Here is a 12,579-nt window from a genome sequence, read left to right as displayed (position 1 = left end):
CTACCAATCCGGTTGTCCGAAGTTTGATTCTCGGCTCCGCCAACGGGGAATCAGAGGAATTTATTTCTGGTGATAGAAATTCATTTCTCGATATAATGTGGTTCGGATCCCACAATAAGCTGTAGGTCCCGTTGCTAGGTAACCAATTGGTTCCTAGCCACGAAAAAATATCTAATCCTTCGGGCCAGCCCTAGGAGAGCTGTCAATCAGCTCAGTGGTCAGGTAAAACTAAGATTTACTTGACTTTTTCTCCATCAATGGAGATGATGAATTTTTATATCTGTAAATTCAAACTGACCGACTCGGGTCCTCGATTTCGATTCTGCTCAATGGCTTTCACAATCCTTCTGCAAAATCTACACTGGAATGTTTCAAGCAATTGAGGAAAAATCCTCAATCTCTGTGACAAAGACTGATGAACCCACAATAATGGAAATGAATCAGGACGTTCAGTGAATCAATGAGAGTCGAGTTTAAGAAAAAATAACTGTAACTGTTACCGATTAACTGGAGCATAATTTTTTTTTTATTATTTCGTTTTTACTTTTTTAATTAAGTCAAAATTCAACACGATCAGAAAGCAATTCTGGAGGCGTCTGCATTGAGTGCAATTCCGGATCACATAAGTAAAGATTGTAGTGAACATTTTACATGCAACGGAAAGTCAAATAATGAGGAGGGACTTCGGTTTCAACCCGAGCTATAGACATAAATACTGGTATACTTCAGGATGCCAGTAATATCAAGATTGGGAAAAGAGAAACAAATGCCTATTCGAAGGATGCTATCGAGTATATGTGTTTAGCCTTATCATACAGAAGGAATTCGAGTATGTCAACAGAAATTAGCAACAGTAGGGGAGAACTTACAAATGCCTAAAAAACACAGTGTGGTCAACTTGGTGATGAACCGATACATAACAGAGAATATTATACAAATGCTTTCTTTATATGTTTAATAAAAGGAGCCCACAAAAACGCCAAAATTTAACAGTAAGTAGTATATTTTGGCGTTTTTATGGGCTCCATTTATTAGATGGAATTCTGTTGTAACAGAACATTTTTACCAGTCATGAATAGACACACATTATATATATACATAAATATATATATATATATATATATATATATATATATATATATATATATATATATATATATATATATATATATATATATATATATTATGTGTGTGTATAAATATAAACCATAAATTTTGCCCTCTATAAAGGGGTTTCGTTAGTAGGGCAAAACTATCATCTGTATGTGTGTGTGTGTGTGTGTGTGTGTGTGATGTTAACTACCTGTCAACCACTTTACCATCTTTTGAAAACTTGGTAAACTGACCATCAGCAAATTCTGAATCGTGCCACTTAATGATATTTACTTAAATTAAGTCAAATATCTTTAGTCTTTTCACATTTTTTCAGCAATCATTGTGAAAGAGGTCAAGTTGAAAGTGGAACCGAAAAGGAGAGTATAAATACTGACCTCCGGAACCGACTGGGCGTGTCCGGCGTTGGTCCCAAATTCTGGACGCTTTTGGAGCGGCCCTGAAAACACAAAAGAAGATTCACATGAAAATACCGAAGCCACTCGATTCTCATAGGAGCCTGAAGATAGGCTTCAAATAAATGTTTTCTCTACACGCTCTACAATAGCTATGGAATATAAAATATGGGCCAAAGGCCAAGCACTGGGACCTATGAGGTCATTCAGCGCTGAAAGGGAAACAGAGTAGAAAGGTGTAACAGGAGGAAATCTTCGCAGTTGCACTATGATACAAGTGTCGGGGTGGGTGGATAGCAAGATGGAAGAGAGAGAATATGAATGGAGATACAGTAAAATGGATGAAAGTAATGCCTACAGTGCACCGCGTGAGGTGCACTGACGGCACTAACCCCGGCTACGGAGACGCTCTACGATAAAAAAGTGGTTAGAATACTTCGTGTTGGCTTTGTATAAATACTGACAACCCTGGGGTTAACGTACCATCAAATTTAATTTGTTGATAACGTGTGAATTACCAATTTACATGGAATACGCGCTAGTTTAAGAACAAAAAAGTTAAGTATATCTTAGTTTAACCAGACCACTGAGCTGATTAACAGCTCTCCTAGGGCTGGCCCGAAGGGTTGGTAGATATTCACCTAGCAACGGGACCTACAGCTTATTGTGGGATCCGAACCACATTACAGAGATATGAATTTCTATCACCAGAAATAAATTCCTCTGATTCCGCGTTGGCCGAGCCGAGAATCGAACTTGGGACCACCGGATTGGTAGCCGAGCGCGAAAAACCACTCATCCAACGAGGAACTCGTTCAAGAACAACAAAAACAAAACAAAACACCGAGAACCTTCTCCCTGTTTCCAGATAATGACGAGCTGATGTGTATTGCAATAAGGCAACATTAAGGTTCCATTAACCGAAGGCTCGTCAACACAAGAGGTCATTATTTTTCTGGGAAAGGTTGATGAAGAAGAAGGAAGAATTAGATGATCTCCCCTTCTACAAGTTCTTCAGATTTATTTGATTAGTCTCGATTTGTCTGAAGGTCACAACGATTTAAACAGCTAGAGGGTTTTATCAATATATAATATAATATAATATGTATATATATATATATATATATATATATATATATATATATATATATATATATGAATAACTTGATCACGAAGTATATAAAACGTGATGCTATGTATAAATAAAGGTTTTTGCCACAGGGCTGGAAACTCTCAGTCTTTCTCGAAAGTTCACATAGGCTGGATGTACTATGTTCCACCTCTCCCGGGGATACGTCTTTCAAAAGTATCCCTCAGGAACGGTGGAACATACATCCTGCCTATGTGAACTCTCTCGAGAGACTGAAAGTTTCCAGCCCTGAGATTGTCTTATCAACAGCCAATCAGGAGCGTCGTAAGGGACTGTTCTAGACATCAAATGCATGGTTGATGTGAATCTACTATAGTGACTGTGAGTACAAGGAAGCGAGAGGATCATAAATGGGGGAAAAGAGACTGAAAATAAGCCTAGTTTAAAGCCTCAGAGGAGTACGGCGTATATGAGCAACGCATAAAATACAAAAGGGTTTCAGAGTAAGGTGTTTAGAAGTACTGGAAAAAAAAAATAAGGTTGGTCATGGTAGTGTGCTTAATGTGTCACTTTTTGCCTCTGCTATTACAGTGGTGAAGCAGTTGTCATTCTTGGCGTTCACTACAGAAACTTTGAAAAGATTTTAGCCTAGATCTAATCATTCGATTTAGCTACAGAGATGCCAGTTCGAGGTGGACGCCCGAGGTAGGTTACGTTACCAGTTGGTGTTTCTTTCCTTTCATTGGAAAGGGTCAATTAGACCCTTGTAACATAATTGCAAAAGGAAAATTGATAACATATGTAAATAAGATTTGGATTAAGAGGACAAATAGAAACCATGGAGGCGAACAATGAACGCTAAAAGGGCTAATGGAAACACTGATAGATAGAGGAAGAACAGTTTGTGTTTATAACCAGGGGAGTGTGTGTGTTTATCACAGACTGCTAGGTTGGGAGGCTGAAAGGGAATGGAAAAAGTTATGCATGGCGTACATGAGGGAGGGGGTTGTGGTTTTTTTTTAAGGTGGATAGCATAAACTGAACGTTTTTATGATCAAAGCGAAGGGTCTGTCAAGTCTCCGTGGTTGTAAATGGGGAGCCTAGAACAGTTGATGGTTGAAGGTGATGCAGCGCTGATTGGGAACTGTGAAGAGAAACTGTTGAGAGAGAAACTGATACAAATTCCAAGAGGATTCAATTCAGAGCAAATGTCACCAAGAATTAATTTGCCTTGAGCAATGAAGAACAAAATTGACGGGTTAAATCGAATGCAACTGTGACTGCTGCCCTGCTTGTCTCTGGAGCAACTCGTGATAAGGGAAACGGCTTAAGATTAAGATCCATATATATATATATATATATATATATATATATATATATATATATATATATGTTGTGTGTGTGTGTGTGTGTGTGTGTGTGTGTGTGATAGTTTTCTCACTACTTCACACGTGACATTTTGTATGCTCTCGAATATTACGTCCTAAACACCTTCATTATCGATTTCACTTATACCAAAAAGAGCATTTTATATCTGAAATTCTCCTACCAGTCAAGGATTCGAACTTAGACCTTCTAAAGTAAGAAACAAGGATGTATCTGTTTGTTTGTTTGTATTGTGTTTTTACGTTGCATGGAACCAGTGGTTATTCAGCAACGGGATCAACGGCTTACGTGACTTCCGAACCACGTCGAGAGTGAACTTTTATCACCAGAAATACACATCTCAGTGGAATGCCCGAGAATCGAACTGGCGGCCAGCGAGGTGGCAGGCCAAGACCATACCGATCACGCCACAGAGGCGATGGAACAAGGATGCAAGAACTGTGATAAAAGATTAAAAATGACAAAATGAGAGAGAGAGAGAGAGAGAGAGAGAGAATATTATCGCATCCTTTCGTATCATTCGAATACCAGAATAAATAGGAGGAGAAGAGGAGACAGCACACTATGAGGCAACAGAAACCGAAATCTGAAATAAGTAAAGAAAGGGGAAAAATAATTCAATAAGCAAAGTCTTTTCGTACGTACATAGGTCGATTCCCCGTCTCAGAGAGCAAACAAAGGTCTAAGACGACGAAAAACGAAGTCATCATTGATTCTGCCATGAACCAAAACCAATCACAGGACGACGCGCGGCCAAAAAGACGAGAACGATTCAGTTTCCCGGGATCCTTCACCGCACCTCTCTTCTTACGAGGGTTCTCATTTCACCTGAAAGGTAACACCTCTCCTCTCGGAAGGTCTCTCTCGGCCTGGCATTCGCGTCTTTATTAGCCGCACTCTCTCGTTGCTGGCAACTTGTCCTTAGCTACTTACCGCACTTTCGTACCATTTTTCATCGTCTACCACGTTCCTCTCCGCCTTACTTTTGTTTGTATGGTGTTTTGACGTTGCATGCAACCAGTGGTTATTCAGCAACGGGACCAACGGCTTTACGTGACTTCCGAACTACGTCGAGAGTGAACTTCTATCACCAAAAATACTGCACATCTCTAACCCCTCAATGGAATGCCCGATAATCGAGCTCGCAGCCACCGAGGTGGCAGGCCAAAATCATACCGATCACGCCACTGAGGAGCTCTCTCTGCCTGATAGAATCCTGATGATGGTGATGGATGGCATTTCGGCCAAAGGCAAACCGTTGGGGACCGATGAGGTCATTCTGCGATTGAAACTACTGACAGAAGAAAGTGGAAAGAAAGACAAGAGACTATGAACGGAGGTGCAGTAAAAGTAATGCCTACAGTATGAGATGCACTGACGGCACTACACACCTATGGGGCTTGCGTTATATAGGATGCAATTTAAGCTTCTTTAAGCTTCTATAAAAAAAAATGGTCACGAACAATTCCGCGGAAGGAATCTTCTTCGAAGAGCGGAGCCGATACCTCCGTATGAGTATGAGCTTTCTGGCAGCACAACGCAAGTTCGGTGGCAGAAAGCTGCAAGGAGCATTCGAGGTAGATTCGCGGAATCGTTTGCCACCGTAATAGGCGTTAATTCAAGCAGTCATGATAAATTAGGCCTTGTGGGTAATCTGCAGTTTATACGACTGGGACACTTAACAGTGGTTTACTTCTGTAGTCATTCTTGCTATTGAGTGTGTGTGAATTCGACTACAATTCTTTTTGCGAGTACTATGAAGACTAACTCTTAGGAGCAACTATAGTACATTCACATCAACCGTGCATCTGACGTCTAGGCCCGTCCCTTACAATGCTCCTGATTGGTCGTGTGATTGGCTTATCAAGAGCCAATCAGGAGCGTCGTAAGGGATGAGCACAGACATCAGATGCACGGCTGATGTGAATCTACTATAGCGTTGCAGAACTGCGTAGACTGTTGTCTATAAACTTCATTTTCTCTACCAACTTACAGATGTGAAGCACCACGATTCGCACCACCGCTTAACGGCCCTCTGCTGGTTAAATTTCATCCTCGTTTTCTTAACTGTTATTATAACTGTTTTCGTTGTCGTTCAGTTTAACTTGTTAACTTTTGCCTTTGCATTTTCTTGTGGTTACTTCTACTTATCTCTCCCTTTGGTTACAAAATCGTTGTTGTTTCTGTATCTATATAATCAACCTTATTTCTGTTGTAATTTAGCTCACAACAATTGCTCGTTTAAAGCTTTGTTCGTTCGTCCGGACTTTTTTTTTTTGTCCGCCCTCAGATTTTAAAAACTACTCAGGCTAGAGGGCTGCAAATTGGGACGTTGTTCATCCACCCTCCAATCATGAAACTTAGCAAATTGCAGCCCTCTAGCCTCAGTACTTTTTACTTTATTCAAGGTTAAAGTCAGCCATCATCGTGCTTCTCGCTACGCAGCAACACAGGCGTCACCACGGCCGGCTGAGAGTTTCATGGGCCGCGTCTCATCACAGCATTATACCGAGACCACCGAAAGGTAGATCTATTTTCGGTGGCCTTGGTTATACGCTGTACAGAAAACGCGATTGTTCCTTCGGCTCATTTTTTTTACTTGTTATTATTTGGCGAAACTTACAATGTTACTCCACTGGGCTGCTTAGTGAACAGAGCATTCGACAGAGATTCCCGGGAAAAGTACGGAATTGCAGAAGGAGCACAACTGAGTCTCGGACCTTTTCAAAGAGTGGATGAAATACTGAAGGAGTAAAATAAAAGGATTTGTTAGTATAAAACGTAGATTCACATCAACCGTGCATCTGATGTCTAGGCCAGTCCCTTGCGATGCTCCTGATTGGCTATTGGTAAGGCAATCATAGGGCTGGAAACTCTCAAGTCTCTCTCGAGACTTACATAGGCAGGATATATGTTCCACCTGAGGGATACTTCTGAAAGATGTATCCCTCAAAAGAGGTGGAGCATACATCCTGTCTGTGTGAACTCTTGAGCGAGACTGAGAGTTTCTAGCCCTGTGATTGGCTTATCAACAGCCAATTAGGAGCGTCGTAGACGACTGGCTAAACATCAGATGCACGGTTGATGGAAATCTAATGTACTAATAAAAATAGTACTGTCTCTAAAAAGTCTGCGAGAGCTGAAATGGTGGCAACCGACAGTATGCACTCATAGTCTGAAAAAAAAAACTATATTATAGCCATATTCTCAAGGTAAATATTCATGAGTGAGAGCAGACTGACTGACACCCATTTCCCTCACTAGATACGCGTGAAGTTTACAAAAATCCTGACCTGGAAAAAAAAAAAAAAAAAAAAAAAAGGAAACGTGCAATATAAGCACCGAAGCAAAAAAAGTAAATAAATAAATGGAACAGGGCACTTTTTTTCTAATGAACAAAAAAAAAAAAAAAAACAAAAAAAAAAAAAAACGAGAATATTATCATATAACTCGTAACAGTTACGACGTGCCAATCGCATACTTCAATTCATTCCGTTTAAACCGAGTTACAAAAAAAGAACACTAAGAAGATTAAGTAATGCCAGTCTACCAAACACTTCATTCTCTATTTATTCGTCAAAATGAGCACTCCGTAAAAATCAATTTTTTCCAGATTAAAACAGAATGGAATCTATTTTTTGCAGCAAAGACTGAGTCCGGGAGATTTGTGTTGATGCGGTTGACAGCTGCCTTTACAAAGTGGCTTCAACAAGGTGATGTGGAGTGAAGCTTCCCTTTGTTTGTTCAAGTCCCATTAAAGAACAGTTCTTGTATTTGTCCTTGTATGTACGTTTATATATATATATATATATATATATATATATATATATATATATATATATATATATATATATATATATATATATATCACATTTATATATGTATGTATGTATGTCATCATGTCAGAGAGAGAGAGAGAGAGAGAGAGAGAGCGAGAGAGAGAGAGAGAGAGAGAGAATAGAATCTTGTTGCTATTCTGCACATCACAAGATCCCCTAACCGCCACCGCCCCCCCCCCCCCCCATCAGTATACTCTCTTTACATGCAGAACTAATTTCTGCTTCAACCACTCTTCGTGGCCCTACCCAGGCTCCTCGACATCAACTGCATCTTATTAGGAGGAGGAGGAGGAGGAGGAGGAGGAGTTACAACTTTCCCCGTATCATATTCTGGGCCAAACATTTTTACGCGCTTCAGTAGCAGCGGCAGTATCGTGTTTCCGTCAAGCTGTGCCACATGTGTTGGTGGACGGCAGCGGCCCTGGGAAGACGAAGAATCACAATAACTCGAACGCGAAGAAGTACAAAGAATAAAAAATATAAGTAGATTCACATCAACTGTTCCACCTCTCCTGAGGGATACTTTTAAAAGACGTATCCCTTAGGAGAGGTGGAACATAGATCCTACCCATGTGAGAGTTTCCAGCCCTGTGATTGGCTTATCAATAGCCAATCAGGAGCGTCGTGAGTGATTGGCCTAGACATCAGATGCACGGTTGATGTGAATCTAGTATAGGAGCGTGTAGAGATGAGAGGAGAACAAGTCTGTCTGTGAACCTCCTAACTGCAGTGATCTTCGTGACCTTCAATAAATGATAAGAAGAGCTTCAAAAAACCAACGAATACAGAGATTATTGATTTCTTTCTAGGTCCTAACAACTTGAGAACTTCGTGACCTTCAAAAAATGATAACAAAGGCTTCAAAAACAACGAAAACAGAGAAATTTGTGATTTTTTCGAGTTCCTAAAAACTTGAGAACTTCGAGACCTTCAATAAAGGATAACAAAGGCTTCAAAAACCAACGAAAAAAGAGAGATTAGTGATTTTTTCTAGGTCCTATAAACTTGTAGACTTCGTGACCTTCAATAAATGATAAGAAAAGGTTAAAAAACCAACGATAACAGAGAAATTAGTGGTAAATGAATTAACAGCAGGGATGAATATTATAGTTTTATGACAACATCATGGGTGGTAGCAACAAAAGAGTATGACAGATAAAATAAAGTCGAATCTTAATCTATTGAAACACCAACCCGACGCAACTCCGGCTCTTACAGCTAGAAAGGATAGTGTAGCAATGAACTCGGAACTTGAAAATGCCAATTATTAAAGAAATCTAAATGAACTACCGGGCATTTCATACGCTAACCAAGAAGACAGTGAAATAGGTTTGCTTTACCCTGTAAGAAGCCAAACGACATGAAAACAAAACGTGAAAAAGGGGTACAACTCAAGGGAATAATACTTTCGAGAGATTCAATTTACCCGGCGTTTATTACTTTCTTGCATTGAGTAGTGTTCATATCATCACGGATTCACCTGACTCGGCCACAATGGTCGACGACCGCAACACAAACAGGTTTCTGCGGCCGGCGACGCCGACGCGGGAGGGGGTTCTTCTTCGTCGGGTGGTAGCGGCGTAGGGGGTTTGGTGGGGGGCGTTTGTTGTTGTTGTTGTTGTTGAGGATCAGAGTAGGAGGGAATGAGCCCGGGAGGAGGGCCATTTCAAAAATCAAATTACAAAATCGATTTTTTTTTTTTTTTTTTTTTTTTTTTTTTTTTTTTTTTTTTTGTCATTACAGGCTGCACTGTGAGCAAGAGCCCGCGCTGACATTTTTTTGTCATTACGGGCTGCTCTGTGAGCAAAGCCCGTGCTGACATAAGGTCGTCAGCTAAATCAAATTACAAAATCGATTTTTTTTTTTTTTGTCATTACGGGCTGCTCTTTGAGCAAGAGCCCGTGCTGGCATGAGGTCGGCTGAATCAAATTACGAATAGATTTAGCAACACGTCTGGGGCCATCACAGTCGTGAAGCTCATTTCGATATAACATTTTTTTTTTTTAAGTTCTTTCACTTAATCAACTAAACAAATGAAACTGCACAACCGAAACTCTGATTTTCCTTGGATTGTCCAACTACGACATTCAAATTCCAAAGGAAATACCGCAAGGAGGAAACCAACTGTTAGAAAGAGACAATTGACGAAGAAAGATGGAGGTGGCGCGAGAGACGATGGGCACCTTAAGGCCCCCCATACACTGAACGATTGTCGTTATCGATCCACACACACACACTATTCATACAGTATGAACGATCTCCGCACCGATTTCAGTCTGAACAGTGATTTTGTCTCGAGAAGACATGGCCTCATCTCTTAGAAGAGACGTGCGCGATAGCGTTATATCGGCAGACAAACCCACACATTGAACGATCTGTGTATGACAGACTCAGTCGCAAGCCATCAAACTGGTCGTGACAGATTCCCGCTGAGATCGTTCACACACGAAGCTCCGCCCACTTTTGCATTCAAACAAACCCATAGACAGTGTTTTTGCGAACGATACAGACAGTCGTTCAGACAATCGTTCAGTGTATGGGGCCCTTTAGAGTGGTTTAGTTGTACGCACACCGAGGGTATTAATGTTCGATGGAGACATAGTAATAGTCGACTGTGGCATTGTGCATTTTTTTTCTTGCTGAGTTGAATATAGAATTTAGGCCCAAGGCCAAGCACTGGGACCTATGAGGTCATTCAGTGATGAAATGGTAATTGACAGTAAAAGGTCTGAAAGGCGTAACAGGAGGAAAAACCTCAAAGCAGTTGCACTATGAATCAAGTGTTAGGAGAGGGTGGAAAGTAAGATGAAGAAAGGGATATGAAAGGAGGTACAGTAAAAGGAACGAAAGTGGTTGCAGCTAGGAGCCAAAGGCACGCTGCAAAGAACCTTAGGTAATGCTTACAGTGAACCGCATGAGGTTCACTGACGGTACTAGCCACCCTACGGAGCTTATCTAGGTTTCAGGTTATGGAAAATTTAAAGGTGCAACTGTTATCATTATTATTATTTTCATAATAACTAGTTCCTCGTTGGACGAGTGGTTTTCGCGCTCGGCTACCAACCCGGTGGTCAGACGTTCGATTCTCGGCTCGGCCAACGGGGAATCAGAGGAATCTATCTTTGGTGATACAAATTCATTTCTCGACATAATGTGGTCCGGATCCCACAGTAAGCTGTAGGTCCCGTTGCTAGGTGACCAATTGGTTCCTAGCCACGTAAAAATATCCAATCCTTCGATCCAGCCCTAGGAGAGCTGTTAATCAAGCTCAGTGGTCTGGTTAAACTAAGATATACTGAACTTTTTCATAATCAATGGTATTCCATTGTGGTGTAATTCAGTTCAGGCTCTCCTGGTTTTAAAAACGACCGATATCACAATCAGCTTTCCCATATTGTTATATCATCGTTATGGCTTAAGTCAACTGCAATATATTGCAATTTTTCATTCATATTCGTCACTCTCGGGTCAATATACTGCATTATATCCGGATGCGAGGGCCGGCCAAAATGGGCTCAAAGTACATCACTATGTTCCTCACGTCGTGACATATATCATTTTTGTATTTGAGATACACTTACATTTGGAAACTTAAGCTTACATATATTTACTATCTTTAGTACTATAATTGTAGACTTCACAGTCTTCCATGATCTTTGGTTAATATGACCTTAAAGAACGTGCTGTTTCGAGACGTCACGAAGATTAATTATATTTAAAAAATATGAAATACAAATGCCAAAACAATAATAAGCATCATGCGTTAATGAAGATGTCATTACACACACACACACATACATACATACATACACACAAGGAAAGAGCTCTGTGATATTCCCGCCATTCACGTACTTGAACGAATCCCCATTCATCTCTAGCCCAGCGCCGCCCCACAAATCTCACAGTCATTATCAGAGTATATATAGGTCTAGGTCTTACAACTTTTCTGGAAGCCGCGGGAGCCCAGGTAACACTTTTTCTTCTTCTTTCCCACCGTTAACTCTACATTAAGGGGTCGGTTGCCTGATGCGCCTTCTCCTCCACTGCCTTCTATTAAAGGCATCATCCTCCACCAAACCTCTTCCCTCCATATCTTCCTTCACTTTATCTGGCCAGCTAATTCCCTGTCTCCCTCTCGATCGTTTTCCTCAACCAGGTTCCTCCCAAGCCCTCTGCACTCCCTCCTCGTCATCCCTCCTCAACACATGCCCATACCACCTCAATCGTGACTCTCTTACCACCTCTGTAAACTTTACTAAGCCTGCTCTTCTTCTTAGTTCATCATTTTCCAATCTCTCAAGCAGCGATATTCCCGTAATCCACCTCAGCATTCTCATCTTTGCTCTCTCAAGCTTTACTTTCTCTTTTCTTCTTAGAGCCCTTGTTTCTGCTCCATACATCAACACTGGTCTTATAACTTTGTTATATATCTTGACTTTTAGCTTGATTGCCATTTTCTTATCATATACCACTCCAGCTTCCTAACACCGCTACTTCCTATTCTCCCAAGCCACCTCCATCTCCTTTTCGTCGTTTCATGGTCTCATGTGCATAATATGGAACGTCCATGATTTCCCTTACAGTATCATTTCTAGCTATCTTGCCATCTGATTCCCATTGTTCTTCTTCAAGCTTTACTTTCACATCGAAAAAAAGTTTTGGAAACTGATTTACTGTCGTGCCATGACGCATGCCCGTATAATATATATATTATATATACGTATATATATATAAAATATATACATATATATATATA

The 12,579-nt window shown here is 40.6% G+C and overlaps 1 long non-coding RNA gene across 1 annotated transcript in view; it reads right to left on the bottom strand.

The window, feature by feature from the left end:
• Positions 1-1,489: 1,489 nt before the first annotated feature.
• Positions 1,490-12,579, bottom strand: part of LOC135198141 (uncharacterized) — a 171,853-nt gene continuing 160,763 nt past the window's right edge. The window contains exon 3 of the long non-coding RNA XR_010310734.1: positions 1,490-1,552. This is a non-coding gene — a long non-coding RNA (uncharacterized LOC135198141). The remainder of the gene's footprint in view (positions 1,553-12,579) is intronic.

This window comes from Macrobrachium nipponense, chromosome 21 (assembly GCF_015104395.2).
Source record: "Macrobrachium nipponense isolate FS-2020 chromosome 21, ASM1510439v2, whole genome shotgun sequence".
Taxonomy (NCBI): domain Eukaryota; kingdom Metazoa; phylum Arthropoda; class Malacostraca; order Decapoda; family Palaemonidae; genus Macrobrachium; species Macrobrachium nipponense.
The sequence above is the reverse complement of the archived record's forward strand: the minus strand, read 5'-3'. Positions and strand labels throughout refer to the sequence as shown.